Source organism: Paroedura picta, chromosome 3, assembly GCF_049243985.1.
Source record: "Paroedura picta isolate Pp20150507F chromosome 3, Ppicta_v3.0, whole genome shotgun sequence".
NCBI lineage: Eukaryota > Metazoa > Chordata > Lepidosauria > Squamata > Gekkonidae > Paroedura > Paroedura picta.
Genome location: NC_135371.1, coordinates 119396330 through 119418164, shown reverse-complemented (window position 1 = coordinate 119418164; position 21835 = coordinate 119396330). Strand labels below are relative to the sequence as shown.

The 21835-nt window shown below is 45.1% G+C and overlaps 1 protein-coding gene across 17 annotated transcripts in view; it reads left to right on the top strand.

Annotated features, from left to right (window-relative positions):
• WIZ (WIZ zinc finger) overlaps window positions 1–21835 on the top strand; it is a 91819-nt gene that overhangs the window by 9996 nt on the left and 59988 nt on the right. The window contains exons 1-2 of one of the 17 annotated variants that reach the window (XM_077327429.1): window positions 13876–13889; window positions 15054–15111. The exons of 13 other annotated variants lie outside the window; for them this stretch is intronic. The gene's annotated coding sequence lies outside the window, so the exon portion shown is untranslated. 3 more of the 17 variants (XM_077327422.1, XM_077327428.1, XM_077327427.1) reach the window with 3 other exon arrangements.

The window sequence follows — 21835 nt, the reverse complement described above, 5'->3', positions numbered from 1 at the left end:
TTGACTTACTCAAATACCTGAATACTTCCTTTCTTGACTGAGATGGCTTGTAAATCCTTGGATGTTCACATGAGGTTGTTGCAAGGATTGTAAAAGTCAGTATTCCTTTTATGACTTTTCAGTCTTCTAGTACTGAATAGGAGATTTCAATGTTCGATTCCCCACTCCTTTATATGTAACCAGTTTGATGACCATGAGCCAGTCACAGTTTTCACCAAACTCACAGGGTGTATGTTGTTGGGAGAGAAATGGAGAGGATTGCAAGTCGCTTTAAAATGCAGGGCTCAAAAAACCCAGCTCTTCTTCTTCATCAAATCCGCTCTGTTTTCTTTTAGTCCTTTATATGAAAAGCTGGTATTTAAAAGTTTATAACAGGGACCCTAGTTGAGATATACAGAGTTGTTTGTATGCGGGTGTGTAAAATTTGAACTCCCCTTCCCTTCTCTGCATGGCTCCATCTGACATCAGGACTTCCATTTATTTATTTAAAAATATTTCTATGCATACTCTTCAGAGTCCTGCTTGAGATGGCTTACCATTAAAAACTACATACACAATACAATACCTTTATTGGCATAAAGCAGATTAGGAGGATATACAAAGATAGTCAAGATACATCGGACAGTTTAAGTTTAAAAACTGAGGACAGAAATTTAGCCATAATAAAAGTGATGTCGGCATCCTTATCACTCAGTAAAAATTGGCAAACCAAGTCTCTTGAATGGTTTCTCCATTTTGGTATAAGAGGTATGATATGCCTTCTCTGTTGAGTGAACAAGGGACAATCCAGTATGAGATGTTGGATGGTGTCAGGAGAACTTGATTCACAGGTGCATAGTCTATTTTCGAAGGGGATGATGGCTTACCAGTAAAAACTACATTATTAAGCCACAAGTCATTGGAAATCAGAAGCATAAAACAGAAGCAGACCATTCAAAAGCTATTGAGAACGCCTCTCATTAAAACCTGGATGAAAAGATGACTTTTAGCCTGGTGCCTAAAAGAAAGTAAAGTAGGTCCTAGATCAATGGTTCTCAACCTGGGGGTCAGGACCCCTTTGGGGGTCGAATGATCCTTTCACAGGGGTCATGGCAGGGCAAACAGCTTGGCAGGGGGGGCGCCATCCACACAACAGCCTTGCAGGGGAGATCAAGATACAGCGTTCATCTGTCTGGAGCAGCAGAAAAGAGCAAGACCGGCATGGTGAGAAACCCCGGGGGGAAAAACAATTTTTATACCATCATGAACAATGGATCTTCATGCCATTGGTCAGGGGTGATATGATCCCTGTGGCCAACCTTTAACAATAGCCTGGCTGCCACACTTTGAACGGGCAGATATTTCTGAACTGTTTTCAAACCTGAGTAGCAGGTTAGGCATGGCACCAGTTAGTCCCAGTCCAAGGTCAGAAATGCAGTCCAAAGAAAGGCCAGGCAGATGGCAGAAAAGTGTTCAGAACACAATCCAAGGTCAGGGCAGGCAGATGTTAGGAGCCTAGTCAGAGACTGAGCCAAATGTCAAGGCAGGCAGAGGATCAAAGTGTGGTCCAAGAACAGTCCAGAGGTCAAAGCAGATGAGATCTAGGTCTCAGAATAGGCTGGGCAGATCCTGTGCTAAGATCCTGTGCTTTCATGTTGACCTGATGTTCTGAACCATTCATATAGAGCATGGCAATCACCAAGTCTAGAATTAATTCTGGAATTACTTCTAGTAGCTGAGTTTCTGCATTCAACCCTCCTCCTACAAAGAACTCCCTTCTTTTTCCAGGGCCCTGCGATAGTAGGCCTGCAGACAAGCAGGACACCTTTGCTTTTTGAACTCTTGTCTGTTACTGTCTCCTTTGTTTCAATAGTGTGAGTGCTTCAGGTGAGCTGATTACTTGTCCTGTTATCACTGATGGTTCAGGTGTGGGAGGTTCATTGTCAGGAGAGGAACCTTCTGCAGAACCTCTCACCAGAGACTATGCTTCAGGCTGCTTGCTGGTTACATTTGGATCCAAACTTAATGAGGTATGTCTGCACACAGCCAGATTCTTTGTCTCCTGAGGAGTCTTCTTGTGTTGAGGGCAGATTCATTACAGTAATCTAATTTGGATGTGATCAGAGCATGGATGACTGTGGCCAGATCATTTTTTTTTTTAAACAGCAACCTTGACTGGTGAACCAGTTGTAGCTGATAAAAGGTGTTGTATGTCACAACAGTGGTCTGAACCTCCAACTCTAGGCTGGGTTTCCCAAACTACCAAATACCCCTAATCCTTGTCATTCAAGAGCGGTGGGCTAAGAGTCGACTGAAGATGGCGCCGTAATTGCTGGACTTCTATCCAGCTCTTAAGCCATGCCGAGGGTCAGGAGCATCTGCACCTGGCAGACCTGAGCAGATACGCAAATCTGCTCGCCGGTCGCCCCAGGAACCGGGAACGGCATCCTGAGGGTCCTACAGATCCGTGGGGAGGTAGGGAGACTGAGCTCTCCGGATCAACAACGGTGTGTGCTCAAGGTCACGATGGCGCCCTTGTCGCAAACAACTTTCTAAGCTTGAAACGACCAGCTGACCCTACATTCTTCCCAGACCATCTTTTACCAGGCTGACAGGAGCTGAAGTTTACAACAGTAAGGATTGAAAGCTTTCTGGCTTTTCCTTTTCTTTTCCCACAAGCTCTTCCCCCCCCCCCCTCCTCAACCAATTTACAAGTGAATTCCCTCTTTCGTCGAGTGAGAGACTCCCAGCTAATTATACCCACTAACCAAACAAAGAGAGAGCTTTGAAGTTTTGTTGGTGAAAGTTCAGTGGGGGAAGCTGACTTGATACGGAGATCGACAAACTGATAATTTGGGATCGCTCGTGCTCCCGCGAGACCTCACGAGACTTTCTGTTTATAGTTTGTGACTGCCTAGAACTATGGAAGAATTAACTAAGGCACAGCTTTTCCATTTGTTATGCGAAGGAAACTCAAAGATACTGAAAGCAGTCAATAAGCTGGAAAAGGAAATCCGTGGGATTAAGGGGGAGCTTTTGGACGGAGCCGATGGTCTGGAGAGAGCAGCTGATGACACAGCTCAGCCAACAATAAATCAAACGAAAATTCAATGTTTGGAAGTTAATCAACAGGAGGGGGAGAGAGCTAGGGATGTAAAAACTCAAAGTACCTTTGAAGAACTTGGGAAAACAGATTTAAGGAAGGAAAGCACCGAAAACCTGGAAGTCTATTTAGAGCAGGAAGTGATTTGGATCAGCAAAATAAAAAGAGTCTATTCAAAAGCGACAGCACCCAGGAAGCTATCAGGAGATATTTCTGAGCGACCAGAGGAAGAGATCCGGATAGATAAAGTATACAGAGCCTACCCAAAGGCAACTGCAAGCAAGAATCAAGTAAGAGACTTCTTTGGCCCTGACAGAAGGACAATCAGAAACACTCTACTATGGAAAAAAACACAATTTCATTTTCTGCAACCACCTGAAGGATGAGTACAACAGTGGAGTATTCTCCTGGTTTCCTGTGGGGAAGACAGCAGCAGTAACTTTTAGGACAGGACCAATATATGAAGGGAACTGACTTTATATCATCTAAGGCAATAATAGAATATATCCTTATAATAGATTATACTCTCATATGTATCAACAACTACTCTGCCAAGAAAGATGGTAATAACTTCTAGACCAGGATCAATATGTGATGGGAACTGAATATGTATGCCAATATGTATGCTAAAAGAGGATGACAAACTATACTTCATAGGTATTAACAAGACGGCAGCAGTAACTCTTAGGTCAGAGCCAATTTATGAAGGGGACTGACCTTATATCATTTAAGATAATAACAGAATATATTCTTATAATAGATCATATTCTCATATGTATTAACAATCACTTTGCTAAGAAAAATGGTAAAAACTTCTAGATTAGGAATAATATGTGATGGGAACTGAATATGTATGTTAAAAGAGGATGGCAAACCATATCAGCTGGTCGCTTTTTTCTTAATTTTTCTGTAAATGCTTCATATAATAATAAATTATAAAATTATTTTTTAAAAAAAGAGTGATGGGCTAAGAATCAAACAAACAAATAAATGAAAAGCTAAAAACAATTTCCTTCGGGGGAGTACATACCTCTCCAGGACAGGTAGACTGCAGTACCCAAGCAGCTTCTCCAATGACTAACTGCACTCCAATGACCAACAAGCAGCTTCTCCAATGACCAACTGGATTAGGCTTCCCTTTTTTAGGCCAAATCCATCCTGTTACTTTCTCCAGGTACCTATTCAGGACTTCTATCTATAGCACGCCTGGCTTAGCTGTTAAAGACAAATAGAGCTGAGTGCCATCCACCTATTGGTGGCACCTCACTCCTAATCCCCAGATGACGCTCCTAGCAGTCTAATGTAGATATAAAATAGGATGGGGAATAAGATAGAACTCTGCAGGAACCAACAGTATGAATGCCACATGACCAAGCAGCAATCCCCCAGCACCGCCTTCTGGAAACGACTGGCAAAATAAGAGCGAAGCCACTGAAGCATGGTCCCCACTATTCCCAACCCAGCCAGCATTTCCAGAGGGATATCATGGATATCATGATTGATGGTATCAACAACCACTGAGAAGTACTGGAGAATCAACAGGGACATGCTCCTCTGTACTTTCCTGGTGATGGTCATCAGTCAACGCTGCCAAAGCCATTTCCATCCCATAACCAAGTTAGAATCTAGATTAAAATGGATCAAGATAAGCCATCTACTCCAGGATCACCCAAAGCCACCACCTGCTGGAGCATCTTGCCAAAGAAGGGAATTTTAGGCACTAGGCAGTTATTGTTAAAATCATTTGTGTTCAGGGATGCCTTCTTCAGGAGGCCTCATACAACAGCCTGTTTCAAAGCAGTTGGAAATATACCTTCCTCAGTGAGGCATTTGTTACCTGCTGAACCCAGCCCATTGTGGCATGAAACTATTAGCCATGGGAGGCAAGGCAACCCAGGATGTGGTGTGAGGTAATGGCAGCAAAACCCTGAAAAGGCTTTAATTTCCTTGAGATAAGGGGAAAGGAACAGGGAGAAGGAGCAGAAAGTGGTTGCCTTCTGTAGCTGCCTTCTTCTGCTCTCCTGCATCACAGTGTGAAAAGAATAGCTGCACAAATTTCTTTCTTTACCTTGCAGCTCTGTTTACTCACTGGGAGATGTTCTCCATGACAGGTAGAGAGACTATGCCTAACTAGTGTATTCAAAGCAGAAAAAACAAAATGGGATCCTCATAGCATTTTTAATGGCATTTTAACCTCTACATTTGTTTTCTTTTGTAAGTGATATAAAATCGGAGTCCATTAGAACCTTTAAGACCAACAAAGATTTATTCAAGGCGTGAGCTTTCGAGTGCAAGCACTCTTCGTCAGACTGTGATCTTCTTACATGACAGGGAATATATAGCAAAAATCCATTCTGTTACATCAGTAGACTGTGTCACAACCAAATACAGCCAACGTCAAAAGAGCCTAACAATCCCCTAGAATTCAGTGTACTTTACAAAGAGAAAACAAAATGCTGCTATTAGAGATATCTAATCACCTCTCCATATGTTGCTTACTCCATACAACTGTGAGACATTCCTCCCAGGGAATTGCTGGTCACTTCCCAAGGCCAGGGAATCAAACTCAAAATTCCATTAGAATGCCATATCTTACAGTCATATTATCACAAATAAAATACATAGTGAGGAATATGGATACACAAGTTGAATAAGGTTAGCATGAATAGTGAGATAAAAAGGCTTTGTCCCTATTGAGTCCTGGGTATGTCATAGTATTGAGTTTTGTAATAACATAATCCCAATGAAAATAAATTATGAGGAATGTGGATACACAAGTTACATAAGGTTAGCATGCATAGTGAGATAAAGAAAACAACTTTGTCCTTGTTAAGTCCAGGGTATATCAAAGTATTGAGTGTTGTAATAACTTGCATTTCTGCAATCTCCCTTTCTAGCCTGTTCTTGAAGTTTCTTTGTAATACAACAGCTACTTTTAGGTCCCTTATAGAATGTCCTGGAAGGTTGAAGTGTTCCCCTACAGTTTTTCAGTCTTGTGGCTTTTGATGTCAGACTTGTATCCATTAATTTTTTGGCGGAGGGTTTGACCTGTTTGCCCTATGTAGAGAACAGAGGGACATTTTTGGCACTTGATGGCATATACCAAGTTTGAAGATAAGCAGGTGTATAAGCCTTTGATGGTATAGGTGATGTTGTTAGATCCAGTAATTGTGGCATTGGAGTGTATATGGCAGCAAAGTTGGCATCTGGGTTTGTTGCAAGCTCTAGTACCAGTGTCCATGTTCCCATTCGATGCTGCATTGTTGTGGGTGAGGAGTTGTTTGAGATTGGGGGCCTGTAGGGTCAGTAGGCTTCCAGTATAAGGTAGTCTCTAGGCATCCATTTTTTATTCTTACAGTAATGTCCAGAAAATGTATTTCTTGCATAGATTGGTTCATTGTCAGGTTGATAGTGGGGTGAAAGTCATTGTATGCCTGGTGGAAAGTATCCAGGGCTTCTTTACCATGTGTCCAGATGATTAAAATGTCATCAAAGAATTGCAGGTATACAAGAGGTGTGAGTGGGTGAGCATTTAGGAAGCGTTGCTCCAGGTCTGCCATGAAGATGTTCGCATATTGAGGCACCATGTAGGTGCCCATGGCTGTACCATTGATCTGAAGGAACAAGTCATCACCAAATCTGAAGTGGTTATGGGTGAGAACAAATTGGCACAGTTTGGTGGCTGCATCAGCTATGGTGTTGTTAGAAATTGTATTCCTAATGGCTTGCAATCTATCTTTGTGTGGCATGTTGGTATATAGGGACTCCACATCCATGGTGGCTAAAATGGTGTTATCTGGAAGGTTGTTCAAAGATTGTATTTTCCTCAGGAAGTCTGTGGTATCTTGAACATAACTTGATGGCATAGGGCCTTAGAACAGAGTGCATTCTTCCTGAATGCATGGGGGTAATTCCTTGATAATCTTGTGTAGTTCTTTTTTTGTCTTCCTGTGTGGGGTCTGCCTCCAGTTGTTTGTAAAAGGTGGTATTGGAGAGCTGTCTATGAGCCTCCTGGATGTAGTCTGATCTATTCATGATGAAAACAGCTCCTCATTCAGGAACAAATCCTTTCAGATACACCAAAGGAACCACATCCAGGTCCCTTTTATTTTCTGACCCAAATCCATAAACCTGGCAACCCAGGGCACCCAGTTGTCTCAGGCATAAACACTAGCACCATGGGGGTATGTGGCTATATGGACTTGTGGTGGGGTGGGCGGCAGGAGAGCGCATTGTTTGGGTGGCTGGGTGGGTGGCTGGGTGGGTGGGGTCGTGGAATCGTCGGTGGAGGGGAGCAGAGTGCGGGAGCGACTTGTGAGGGTGTGGGCAATGGAAGAGCACAGTGGGTGGGTGGGGTCAGGGAACCGTTGGGGAGCAGCGGCGAATCGCGGGGCTGACTTGTGGGGGGGGGTCGACGGAAGAGCGCGGTGGGTGGCTAGGTGGCTGGCTGGGCGTGTTGGGGTGGGTAATCATCAGCGGAGCGGTGGCGGAGCACGGGGGCGACTTGGGGGGGTGGGCGGTGGAAGAGTGCGGCGGGTGGATGGCTGTGTATGTGGGGGTGGGGAAGTGGTGGCTAGGTAGAACATGTGGCTGCTTACCTGGCGTGCAGTGAGTATGGTGGGCGGGGCTCCATTGGTTCGTGGCTGGGCCAGCTCAGGCGGGCAACTTCCAGGTGGCTTGTGGGCTGCGGGAGCGGCAAAGGGACAGGGTCAGCGTGTCAGTGATGCAGCGGGGCTGTCCCTTTGCGGGGGCGAAGGCTCCCGGCCCCGGGCAGGCTGCAGGTGGCTGGCGCGCCACGGCAAGGGTGAGAACCTCTCCCCCCCACCGCCTCCACCCCCACCCCCTTCCACCTCCACCAGGCTGCCCATGCCGGGCGGCTGGCTTTCATAGCGGTGGGGATCATGGGAATAGCGTTGTGGGGGGAAGGCGGCGGATGTTGGGGGGTGGGTGGGTCGGGAGGCGCTGTGCGCTTCCCAACTTGCCAGCTCGGGGCCAAGGGGCCAATTGGCCCCTTGGGGGCGGAATGACAAGCGGAGGGCCCTCCGCTTTTCATTCCACCCCCAAGAGGCCAATTGGCGCCCTTCCCCATCCCGGACAAGGCCCACCCCAAGGGCCCTTAGCGTTTTATTTATACTGCTCCTGCGGAGCAGTTACAGATGTGTCACTGAGTTTTAATATTATGGAAGAAGAAGGACCTTTTCCAGCACAGGCATAATTTTATCAATCTCTCTCATGTCTTCCATTAGCTGTTAGTTTTCTTAGACATCTTTCTTAAGGAATATCTGCTGGTTGGAGCTGTACATATATACTGATTCTTGGGCAAATATAGGAAAAACCTTTACAATTAGCATTGGACACAGCTGTCTGGATCATGAGAATATGAGCTGTTTGTTTTCTTTAAAAAATCGAACATTTTTCTTGCAAATAGAAAATGAGTAGTGAGAAGTTAGAGGTTAAGTGGCACTTTCAGTGGGGATGGAAGTCAGTATTGTCCAGGGTCAAATGTGTACACAAATGAGGGGTGAATTTCAGAGCACTTGACAATGACTAGTCCCATAAGTGGTTGTGGCTGCTACTGAAGAGACATGGCTGGATGTTGCACAAGATGCTGCCCAATGCTTTGGAGGAGGGGCACCATTGAAGCTAGAAATCCTAAGGGGGTGCAGGCTCCAATTCAGGCTGACATGGAATTCAGTTCTTTGATTGGACCTGAAAGCCTATCCATTCTAGTGATATGGACATCAGGCTTGGGAAAGGGCTGCATTGGAGTAAAACCAAGGCAAATCAAAGCTGATTGGTAGAATTCAAAAGCCAGCAGCCAAACAGGGTAGATACAAGGAGAATGAGGTTTGGGTTCCCAGAATCCTCTCTTGGTCTGATTTTAACAAAGGTAGCATCCTTGAAGGGTGAGGTGGGAAAGTTGCAAAACCCTCAGAAGTGATTACTTTAAAGGCACCTTTAGGGAGGCATACCCGGTATGAGTCTGTTTGGTTAGTGGTTCAGACTCAGCAAACCTTTATTGGCATACATACAGTGGCTTGTAAAGTACTGGGACAAAACTTTCTCTGTAAACTGGCAAGGCAAGGAGACAATTACAGGGAAAGTTAATGCAAGAGCTCCTTGACCTCACTACCTGGGTACTTTAGTTCCAAAACTAACACCTTCATGGCAGACCTGGAGCAATACTTCCTGAATGCTTACCCACTCACACCTCTTGTATACCTGTAATTCATTGATGACATTTTAATCATCTGGACACATGGTAAAGAAGCCTGGATACTTTCCACCAGGCATACAATGACTTTCACCCCACTATCAACCTGACAATGAGCCAATCTACGCAAGAAATACATTTTCTGGAAACTACTGTGAAAATAAACAATGGATGCCTAGAGACCACCTTATACCGAAAGCCTACTGACTGACAAATGTACTTGCATGCCTCTAGCTACCATCCTAAACATACCAAACAATCAATTGTATACAGCCAGGCCCTACGTTACAATCGCATCTGCTCCAGTCCCACGGATAGAGATTCCCACTTAAATGATCTACAACAAACTTTTTTGGAACTATAAAATCAGAGTCCAGTAGCACCTTTAAGACCAACAAAGATTTATAAAGGTGCTACTGGACTCTGATTTTATTGTGCTACTTCAGACCAACACGGCTACTCATTTGAATCTGTCTCTTTGGAACTACCCAAAGGGACAGATTAACAAAGCCAGAAGAATACCAAGAGAAAACCTGTTAGAAGACAGAGCTAAAAGAGAAAACAACACATCACCACTAGTGGTTACATATAGCTCTAAGCTCAAGACAGTACAACGTATCATCAGTGACTTACAACCTCTACTGGATAATGACAGTTCTCTTTCCCAAGCACTGAAGGGTGAACCTTTTATTTATTTACGGTCTTAAAGGTGCTACTGGACTCTGATTTTATTGTGCTACTTCAGACCAACACAGCTACCCATTTGAATCTGCCATATGGTTTGTAATTGATTTTTGTGATTGATGTCTGAAGCTGTCTGATCTGCCTTACCTGTGATGTTTTCCATTACCTGTCCCAGTTCACACCTCAAGGCCAAATTCTCTAACTTGTGTTTTATAGCTTGAGCTTCCCACAACATAGCTAGGCTGAGATACCATCCTTCCTTTGCCTCCCTGGGCTTAGTACCTAGATTACAGAAAATGTTTGGTTTTCCTTTGAAAGTTGAGTCATCACTTTGCCATGGGAGGGAGGGAAGGGAATGATCCTGTGTTTTATATATGTGAACCCTTGCTTGTACTCTCAGTTCTGCCTATGTTCCTGCTGGATGTCTTTGCTTGGGATTAAAGAAACTCTCCAAAATAGAAGTTTTCTTGCCAACGTCTAGAACTCTGACCCCTCCCCCCAATGGCCAATGATGGGCCTGGAGGAGGGGGAATGGGAGGGGCCTCAGATGGGTTAGTACAAAGCTATACTTTTCAACCATATTCTGCACGATCACACAATTTCTGGGGTTTCTTGGAGCCTGAAGAATGTTTCAGGGGTTTCTCAAGGGTAAAAAAGTTGAAAAAGGCTGCTCTAGGTCATACCCTTATCCCCACCCCCCAGATCCTTTGCAGTAAACTAGGAGCCATGCTATTCTTGAAGAACTTAATGTACATAGAGTGTAATGTTGAAAAAGCTCATAGAGGAGGACAGAGGATAACTGACTGCAGCAGCAGGGAACTGAGTAAGGCCTGCTGCTGGGCCATGGGAGCCAAGAGGTGATGGACTTTGAGGTATCTGACAAACTCCAGATGCCCTGATGGAAGATGTGTCAGTATAATGAGTCTCCTAGGAACCTACAGGCATTCTTATTAAGTTCCTTGGTTGTATTTTTGGTTGCATTATGAGTGATCTTTTGTTTCTTGCTTATTTAATAGTATAAGATACAAATCCAAGTTTATTTTTGTTTGCATTTATCAAAGTCATGGAAACTGATAGTGGAAGTAACCTATAAAGCTACAAAAAGTTCTGTCTGGGGATAGATTATTGTTGTTAAGGATGCTAGGGGGCTATGTGAGAAAATAACTATCAATATTGGGATAAAACATGAAAGTGAGAAAAAGCAAAGATGGGCTATAACAAATTACTTTGTATGAATGAGCTTTTCCCCTCTTTGAGGAGAAATTGGATTTACATGGGTAGTGTTGATAGGCCATCAGTTGTGTGGCTCATACAGAAACCCCCCTTTCTCAAAACAGGGCAGTGTACAATGCTGACTGGCCCTCCCTTATGTCAGCCAGAAAGTTATCTCCCTTCCCATAGGCAAAACCAAACAGAAAAAACACTTTTAACGACACTGAATAAACTTTTAAGGAGACTCATGCCAGGTGTGGGTGGGTGGGTGGGTGGTGGTACTAGAAAAAATGGACTGCCTGTCATCCCTCTTCTGTGCATCTTTTAATGAGCCAGGTATGTATTGGTACAGGAACAAAGACAGGCAATAAGTCAGGTTTGCACTGCAGCAAAAGCATTGTTGTCCATTTTGATTCCTGTGTATGTGTCTATCCAGTCTTGAGAGTAATTTAGCGAGAGATGATCCCCCCCCCCCATAGTAACACTGAATGGCTGTACAGCTCTGGATATATTACTGAGTTCTTGTTCGGGTATGGGATGTGGTATTACATGTGTCAGTGTGGCTATTAAGTGGCAGACTGCATTCGATACAAGTTGTGTATAGTGCTTGTAAAATGATAATTTATCTGCTAATTTAGCTGATAGTTTCATTGCCCCTTGAGTCCTGAGTGTTATAAAAGCTACTCCATCCTACCCCTTTCTACTTTCTTTTATGAAGGCCTCTGTTGATGAACCTCTTGTAGAGCCTCTTGTGGCGCAGAGTGGTAAGGCAGCAGATATGCAGTCTGAAAGCTCTGCCCATGAGGCTGGGAGTTCGATCCCAGCAGCCGGCTCAAGGTTGACTCAGCCTTCCATCCTTCCGAGGTTGGTAAAATGAGTACCCAGTTTGCTGGGGGGTAAACGGTAATCACTGGGAAAGGCACTGGCAAACCACCCCGTATTGAGTCTGCCATGAAAATGCTAGAGGACGTCACCCCAAGGGTCAGACATGAAGAAGAAGAAGAAGAAGAGTTGGTTCTTATATGCCACTTTTCCCTACCCAAAGGAGGCTCAAAGTGGCTTACAGTCGCCTTCCCATTCCTCTCCCCACAACAGACACCCTGTGGGGTGGGTGAGGCTGAGAGAGCCCTGATATCACTGCCCGGTCAGAACAGCTTTATCAGTGCTGTGGCGAGCCCAAGGTCACCCAGCTGGTTGCATGTGGGGGAGCGCAGAATCGAACCTGGCATGCCAGATTAAAAGTCCGCACTCCTAACCACTACACCAAACTGACTTGGTGCTTGCACAGGGGATACCTTTACCTTTACCTGTTGAGGAAAAAATTCTTTGATTAAGCTGGCAAATCGTGTTTTATTTCATTGTACTGTTATTAGAAGATAGTTTTCTGTGTGTGACAGATCTGCTTCCTCCCCCCCAAAACAAACAAACAAACAAACAAAAAAAATTTCTGGATGCTTCTTTCAGGTCTCTCGTATTATTTTTCTTAAATATGTGCCTAGCCGTGGACATATGGCAATGCATTTATCCCTATGCTGCTAAAGCATCTGTCTACTCTAAGAAGATCTCATGGGATCCTCTGATCTGGGCTTCAGTAAATCTCTTCGTATTTGAGGGGACACTGCTGAGAAATTGAAACTATGTTGGGGGCAAATATTACAAGGAGTTCAGCCATTATGTAACCATATGTCAACTCTCCTATGTCTTTTCATTCTGATTGAACACAGAATTCCCTGGTGTGTAAACCTGGCAGTAAGAACACTGGGCTGATATTAATACTGTAGAACTGTCAGTTCATGTCAGACTGTCCAGTACCTTGACATGATACAGTTTTGCTGTGATATTGCTGTTGAAATCCTAGCTCTTGTTCCAGTATATAACAAGAAATCACCCATAGACTGACAGCGTTCTTCAGTTGTGCACTAATATCATGATGGAAGCTACATTTCTGCCTGTCACGTGCCTATTTTTTAAATCTGAATTTATTTAAAACATGTTAAAGCTAATGTGCTCTCCTGCTGGGTAGCACATTGAGTACCAGTTAATAACACCTTTGGCTGAGAAGCTGAGACCAAATCAGAAGGCAGGTTCCAAGTCAGAGTCCCGTCCAAAAGGTTGAAGCCGAAGGAGACAGTTCACCAAAGAGGGTAGGGCAGGGAGCATAGTCAGAGTCGGGCTGGGGTCATTTGCCAGAGGGAGTGCCAAAGCCAAACTATGTCATGTAGCCGGGAGCAGGTTCAAAAGCCGGGCTGGAGTCAAGAGCCAGAAACATATTCCAGGAACAAGTTGAGGTCAGGAAATCAAGTCAAGACAAGGGGAGGTCAGGAGCCAGGGATGAAGTCAGAAGCCCAAGCTGAAGTCAGAAACCAAGTCAGAAGTGAAAGCTGAAGTCAGGATCCAGGAACCAAGTCAGAGATCTCACTGAAGTTAGGAACCAGGAGTCAGGCAGGCAGAGGTTCGCCATAGCGAACCAGAACACTGAGTGTCTGGGAGAATGGGCAGGGAATGCACACAATGCACCCATGGAGGATTGTGCCTCAAGGTCCTCATAAAGTTCATTACCTTCCAAAGCAATAGAAAAATGCCTGTAATTTTAAGAAAAGAATGTCCACTGACTGGCCATCTTGGAGGCTGCTAGGCAACCACAACAATGTTACTGAGCCTTCTAAACCATAGCTTCTGTAAAGCAAAGCTGTGAAGGTCAGTAATGCACAGCTGTGGAGGGGAGAGCTGTTGGAGGCCAAAGCAATACTGTAAGAGTTCCCATTCCCTTCTCCTGTCATGCAGTTCCTCCATCAGGGGACAGGGTCAGTGTCAAAAACCAGAGATTCACTCCCATACAACTAGTTAGGCCTAGATGGGCAGCCACCGGCATATACTGGCCAGACTTTACCTAGGGAGAAGCTGCTGGAGGGATGGAAGGGACCAGGTGGAAAACTGAACCCAAGGGGAGAACAGAAAGGTAGGTTGGCTAGTAGGTGAGAATCATAGAACTGGAGGGGAACCTCCAGGGTCATCAAGTCAAACCCCCTGTAGAATGTAGGAAATTCACAATTACCTGCCCACCCACAGTGACCCCAATTCCAAGCCCAGATGATGCTCCCCCTAAACACACACACACACACACACGAATTCTTGTCCAGTCTGGCCTGGGGATAATTAGCCTCCCCACCCCAATGTGTCAATCGGCATTTCCCTGGGCATGCAAGAAAGGGACAAGAGAGCCAAGCACTAACACAATCACCGACACAATTCCTTCTGCCCACTCACTTACAGTATAATGAAGTAGGAAAAGAGATTGGGCTACAGGTGTTGCCAGGGAAAGAGGGACTGCAGGGAAGGGCAGGAAGGTGAGATTGCGTGGGAAGCACCAGAAATAAAACAAAAACAAATACTCACCTGTTCATGGCAGACTGAAGGGAACAAATGAAAATCCCTGGAGAGAGACCTTCCCAATTTTGGTACCATGATTTGGTTGTGCCATGTAGAACAGTTCCAAAGGTATTCTAGAGTAGCGATCCCCAACTTGTGGGCCGCGGACCACATGTGGTCTTTCGACTAATTGGAGGTGGGCCCCGAAGGACGCCTTCTCCCCCCCCAGCCCTTTACTTCATCCCCCCCCCCAGCCCTTTACAACACACTTCATTGTTGTGGTGCATCTGTATCTTATTTTGAAGGGATGTTTAAACATTACCATAGCGATCAGAGAGTGCTAGGGCAGTGGTTGAGAGTAGAGGAGTAAATTACCCCCCCCCCCACCGGGCTTCAGTAAAAGGCGTTGAGTGGTCCCCAGTGAGTGGTCCCTGGTGATAAAAAGGTTGGGGACCACTGTTCTAGAGGATAAAGATAATGTTTGTTTTTCAGACACTGTTGCAAACTTCAGAACGCAGCTTCAAGTGTATCAATGATTCTCTCTTTCCAGGTGAGGTCTGAGTCATTTGAGGTTTTCTTTAGCATTATTACCATTCACTTGGCCATGAATGAGATGCCTGCCAATATATTTCAGCCTACAGTAGTCTTCAAATAAAATGATCTATCTAGATTCACAATCCATCAAAGAGCTTTTAGTGAAGAATGCAGTTTTGGAAGAGCCCTGATGGATCAGATCAGTAATCTATGTAGGCCAGCATCCTGTTTCACACAACACTAGAAGGCCAGTGAACAGGGCACAGAGGTCATGGCCTTCCTCTGATGTTGCCTTGAGCATTGGGTTTTAGATATTACTTGCTTTTATTTATTATGGCTATTAGCCTTTGATGAACCTACCCTCCATAAATTTCTTTACCCCCCTTTTAAATCCATCTCAATGCATGGTTATCATCACCACTGGCAATGAATTCCACAATTTACTCACCAAGTAGAGAAGTGTTTCCTTTTGTCTGTCCCATTTCTTTTTGTCTATCAAATTAATTGCTTGTCCCTGAATTCTAATATTAATATTGAAAATTGCATAATGCTTTTTCCAGTCATGATATTGCTGTTTTTGTATTAATGAACACTTCATTTTTGCATGCCCTTTAATGGATGTGGACAAAGAGAATTCACCAATAGAAGTTAGTGCCAGAACTAAAATAAGGTGATCAGTTTCATCATTCTATGCTACTGGACATTTTCTGTAGAATGTTTCAAAATGTGAGTTCAGGTAGGCTGGAAATTTCTGTTTCATGATTCAAGGCAAGGATATGTTCAGGTTCAGAATTGGTGGGCATAGTTGGTTTCTTCAGAACTGTCATGTTTTAAACAGAACAAAACCTGGAGTCTGGGGCAGGGACCTTATCAGAGTATAGAATCATAGAGTTGGAAGGGGCCATACAGGCCATCTAGTCCAACCCCCTGCTCAACACAGGATCAGCCCAAAGCATCCTAAAGCATCCAAGAAAAGTGTGTATACAGCCTTTGCTTGAAGACTGCCAGTGAGGGGGAGCTCATCACCTCCTTAGGCAGCCTATTTCACTGCTGAACTACTCTTGACTGTGAAATTTTTTTTCCTGATATCTAGCCTATATCGTTGTACTTGTAGTTTAAACCTATTACTGCGTGTCCTTTCCTCTGCAGCCAATGGGAACAGCATCCTGCCCTCCTCCAAATACTTAAAGAGGGCTCTCATGGCCCCTCTCAACCTCCTTTTCTACAGGCTGAACATTCCCAAGTCCCTCAACCTATCTTCATAGGGCTTGGTCCCTTGGCCCCAGATCATCTTCATCGCTCTCCTCTGTACCCTTTCAATTTTATCTACGTCCTTCTTGAAGTGAGGCCTCCAGAACTGCACACAGTACTCCAGGTGTGGTCTGACCAGTGCCGTATACAATGGGACTATGACATCTTGTGATTTTGATGTGATGCCCCTGTTGATACAGCCCAAAATGGCATTTGCCTTTTTTACCGCTGCATCACACTGCCTGCTCATGTTTAGTTTACAATCCACAAGTACCCCAAGGTCTCATTCACACACAGTGTTACATAGAAGCGTATCCCCCATCCAGTAGGCATGCTTTTCATTTTTCTGACCCAGATGCAGAACTTTACACTTATCTTTATTAAATTGCATCTTGTTCTCATTTGCCCTTTTTTCCATTGTGTTCAGATCTCGTTGAACTCTGTCTCTATCTTCTGGAGTATTTGCCAGTCCTCCCAATTTGGTGTCATCTGCAAACTTGATGAGTAGTCCTTCCACCCCCTCATCTAGATCATTAATAAATATGTTAAAAAGTACCGGACCGAGCCCCGAGCCCTGAGGTACCCTCCTTCCAGTCTGATGAACCTCCCTCCAGTCTGATGAAACACCATTGACAACAACTCTTTGAGTGCGGTTCTCTAACCTATCCACCTAACTATCTGAAAATCCAGATTGCAGTCCTTCAATTTATTGATCAGAACATCATGGGGAACCTTATCAAAAGCTTCACTAAAATCCAAATAAACGACATCAACCGAATTTCCACAATCCAGCAAACCTGTCACTTGGTCAAAAAAGGAAACCAGGTTGGTCTGACAGGACCTGTTGGAGACAAATCCATGCTCACTTCCTTGGATAACCAAATTGTCCTCCAGATGTTTGCAGATTGTTCCCTTTAATATCTGCTCCATTATCTTACCCACAACAGAGGTCAGACTCACTGGTCTGTAGTTTCCCGGGTCCTCCTTCCTCACTTTTTGGAAGATCAGAATAACGTTTGCTCTTTTCCAGTCCTCCGGGACATCTCCAGTCCTTAAAGAGGTCCCAAAGATGATCAACAAGGGTTGTGCAAGTTCTCTGGAAAGTTCTTTGAGCACTCTCGGGTGCATTTCATCCTGCCTAGGGGATTTGAACTCATCCAGTGCAGCTAAATGCCTCTCAACAACCTCTCTGTCCATGTCAACCTGCCACCCAGACACTATCTCTTGGCTACTGCCATCTCTAGATGTGCCTAAACCCTTTGACCTGTGGGAAAAAACAGATGTAAAATAGGCGCTGAGCCTTTCTGCTTTCTCTGCATCCTCCGTTAGAGTTTGTCCCTCCGCACCCAACAGTGGGCCTATTGCCTCCTTTACTTCACGTTTGCTCCTCACATAACTGAGAAATCTTTTCTTGTTACAGTGGGCTTCCCTGGCCAATTTTAGCTCACTCTCAGCTTTGGCCTTTCTGATGATTGATCTACAGTGCTTAGTAACCTGTAGGTACTCTTTAGAGTTCTGTCCTTCCCTCCATTTCCTGAACATTTCCCTTTTCTTTCTTAGTTCCTCTTGAAGTTCTCTGTTCATCCAAATAGGCTTCTTAGAGCTCCTGCAGTGTTTTGTCTTTCTGGGATAGTCATTGATTGAGCATGCAATAGCTCTTGTTTGAGTAGTGCCCACCCTTCACATGCTCCCTTCCCTTCCAGCATTCTCGTCCATGGTATGACACTCATCATGTCTCTGAGTTTATTAAAGTTTGCCCTACGAAAATCCAACATCCACGTCTGGCTACAAGCTTCCTTGCCTCCCCAGTATAATGCCAGGCCTACGGTTGAGGCCCCAAAAAACATCTGAACAATGTTGGCCTCCCTGTCAGAACCCCCCAATCTATATGACATCTAGAGTATGCATGACCTTCCCCTTTTCTCCTTTTTTCCAGTCAATAGAAGAACTGGGCAATCAGCTGATACAATTTTTTTTGAATAATTTTAAATTTATTATTTTTTACTTGTATGTTCTCTTTTTATATGTAAATTTAGTTTGATGTAATCTACCCTGAGACTCCCGAGATAGGGCAGAAAACAAATGTAATCTGTAAACCGCTCCGCGGTTATTAAATAAAAGAGTAAGGGCAAGTTGGGAGGAGTTAGGGTGGGCTCTGTCCGGGATAAAAACTCGGAGGGGCAAGCCGCAAAGCGGCTCCTGATTCGCCCCTCCGAGTGTCAATCCTGGACCAAGGAGGCAATGGGGAGGCGCGCGAAGCGCGCCTCCCCATTGCCTCCTTGGTTGCCATACAGTACGCGTCTATGCGGGGAAAGGAGCGGCCCTTCGACGCGGCGGCCCTGCTCCTTTCCAGCCGCACACCCTACACACTTCCCACCGGCCTTCAGGACCCTGCTGCCGCCGCCGCCAGAAACAGGTCAGCCACCACCCGCCGCTAACCGCTGCCCGCCGGTTCTACCCCCCCTCCCCGAACTACTCCTCCAACATCTCCCCCTTCAGAACTCATTTCCCGCACCCGTAAACATGTCGCCACGACCGATACTCCCCAACATCCAGTTCTCCGCGCTCGCGACCCACCCCAACAACCCCCCTACAAGCACCCTCCCACTCCGCCGCGCTTCCCCGCGAAACCCTACCCCCCTACACCACCCTTCGCCCCCCATACACCCACACACACAGACACGAAACCTCACTCACCCCCTCGAAGACCGCGCCGTTCTCCCCCGCTGAACTCCGGTCCACGCTGCCGCCTCCGCCTCCGCCAGACCGCGCAACCCGCGCGGCTGGCCCACCTCCAACACACTAAACCACACATGCGCTGAGTCCAGCACATGCGTGGCTCCCTCCCCCCAACTTCCCCCTCCCTCCCCCCGCTGACAGAACCACCACACACCACGCATGCGCCGCCACCGGAGCATGCATGGTTCTCCTCTTACTCCCCCCAACCGCCCACCAGCATCCCGATGCCTGCCGCTGCCCGAACCGCCCGCCCTCCGCGTCCAGTCCAGCCCCGAGCCTCAGGTAACATCGCTGGGGGACCGCGCACCCTTCTCCCGCCCCAAGAACACCCTTCCCGCGAGGCTTCCCACCTACCCAGCGCCCATCTCCGCGTCCCCAAGACAGCCTCGGTGCGTCTGCCACGCACCTCAGCTCTCCCCGCCCCTCGGTCCATGCCCCACGTCCCGCACCCCTGCCCCCGCCCTCCGAAGCCTTCCCTGGCCACTGATCGCTAGCGCCCATTTTATTTCGACATAAAATGGGCTTTAGTTCTAGTTATAAATAAATGAATAAAACAAAAAGAATCCACCGTTCAAAGAAGCCAAACTATCCATTTTCTGCCGGGAAACTCGGCTCTGTGGTCTGGAGATGAGCTGTAATTCCAGGAGATCCCCAGGCCCCATCTGGAGGCTGTCATGCCTAGGATTCTTCAGCAATATAAGGTGAATTGAGATGGAACTCAACCTATTTTTATAAGAGCTGTGGGAGTCCTGTCTTGCAGTACCTAACTTGGCTGGATTGTAATCCATTCTTAAATGAAGGAAACTGCCATATTCTGTAAGTCAAGTGATAAATCTTCTTTTCTAAACCATGTTTAAGAGATCATGGGTAAGTAGAGAAGAGTTCTTCTTGCAGTCTGATGGAGGGGGAGGTGTTCAGGTTAGTTTTCTGAAGAAGGGTTTCCTAACATGTGTTCCACTGACTGAAAGAATTTGCTTGCTTTTATCCTGATGTCACACTGAGCCTGCTTCTGATCAGCCAGCATCTTAAAGGTTCCAACTGTCAGCGTATAAGGATCTCTTTCATGAACTTACACTCTTTCTTCTTAGCAGCTGCCTCTGTAGCTTCCTTCTGTGAGGGACTTGGAATTATATTCTGAGTTCATGTTATTCAACTTTTCAGTCTGATGTGGTATTTGACCAGGAAGCGGTAGGAGTAAGATGTTCCCATTTTTCATCTGGCTAAAATTGCCAATTTTTAACCCAGTGTCAATGAGCAGCGAACATTGTAGGAAGAATTCTTATGAATTCACATTAGAATTGTCTATGTAGCCTGTTTCCTTTGATATCCATTTCTGAAAACCGACAAGCTTTATTCAATCAACAAATCTGTATGCAGGGACAGTAAGAAAATGTGATACTATATTTAAACAGAAGTTAATATATAGTTTTTTGTTTTGTTCACACAATTACAAATGGTATTACTGTTTTCCCTGGGGTTGTAGCAGTGACCTATAACTGCATTGCACAAGTTCTTGGAAATGGATATGTGGTTTTACTAAACCTAGATCATGAATATAATAAATAAATAAATAAATAAATAAAATGAATTGCTGGGATGCTAAACTGAAGCCCAGCCAAAAGATAGCACTCTGACAATAAGCAAGCCATTCAGTAGTGCAGTAGTCAAGGATATAATGGGATTTCTGTCTGTATCAGGAAATGAGATTTAATAGTGAACAGCCATGGAACAGGGGAGCTATTGAACTAGAAATAATGTGGTATGTTGTGATAATTATGCATGTACTAACGTGTAATTGTATTTAGTAATGTTTTAACAGCAAGCTTTTAACAGCATATAGTGTAGTGAAAACTGTACTGCTGGATGCATAGTATTCTTCTCTGTGTTTGTGTGTTTGTTTGTTTGTCCTCTGTGAAAGTCAGAACAAAATGCCATAAGTAGAATTTTGCCTTAATCCATGGTGCCATACTAAAAGAAATTATGAATCAGATATAATTCTAGAAATGACAGTTTGTTCATAGTGGTTCTTTTTGAAGGCCCAGGTTCTAAAAAGAGGCTAATCCTGCTGTCAGGTGACCACATCCATCATATGCTATGGTCTTACCCAGATGAAGCTGGTTTCCTTGGTGCCTCATGCCACCTCTTCTCTCCTAGCTCTGCCCCTTTCTGAACTGGAAGCTAGAGTAGGTACATCTTCCTTGATCTCCTCCCTTAGGCCTTTTAAAGAATGTAGCCAAGTTTGGACATGTTCAATTACTTCCTTCTTCCCAAAAGCCTTATGGGATGTGGCTAAGCCTATGAGGGGGCCAATGGCAACCTTGTTTACCTGCTGCTCTCCTTTCCCCTGAGGGCGAAACTTCCTAACAACTGATTATCAGATGGATGGCTGTTAAAGAGCCAGCTGTCACAGATTTGCTAGCTGAGGTGTGGTTATGTCTTTTAAAGATTATATCTGTTGTCACTCTGATCTAGGTAGACTTTGGGTTTGGTGCTGTGAGGCACTAAGGAAAGAGGGTGGTCTGTAGTCAGCCCCATTACCCCACACAGTGACATCTAACCAAAGTTACGCCTGTGCTAGTCTATTGACTTCAATGGATTTAGACAGGTGTGCTTAGGATGTTTCTGACTCTTTGGGATATCTGGCATGTAGATTTCTGTAATAAATAGCAATGAAGGAGGAACACTGTGTAATAACACCAAAAGCCCCAAAAGCATCACATTATGTTCACTTTTATAAAGAACTATATGAG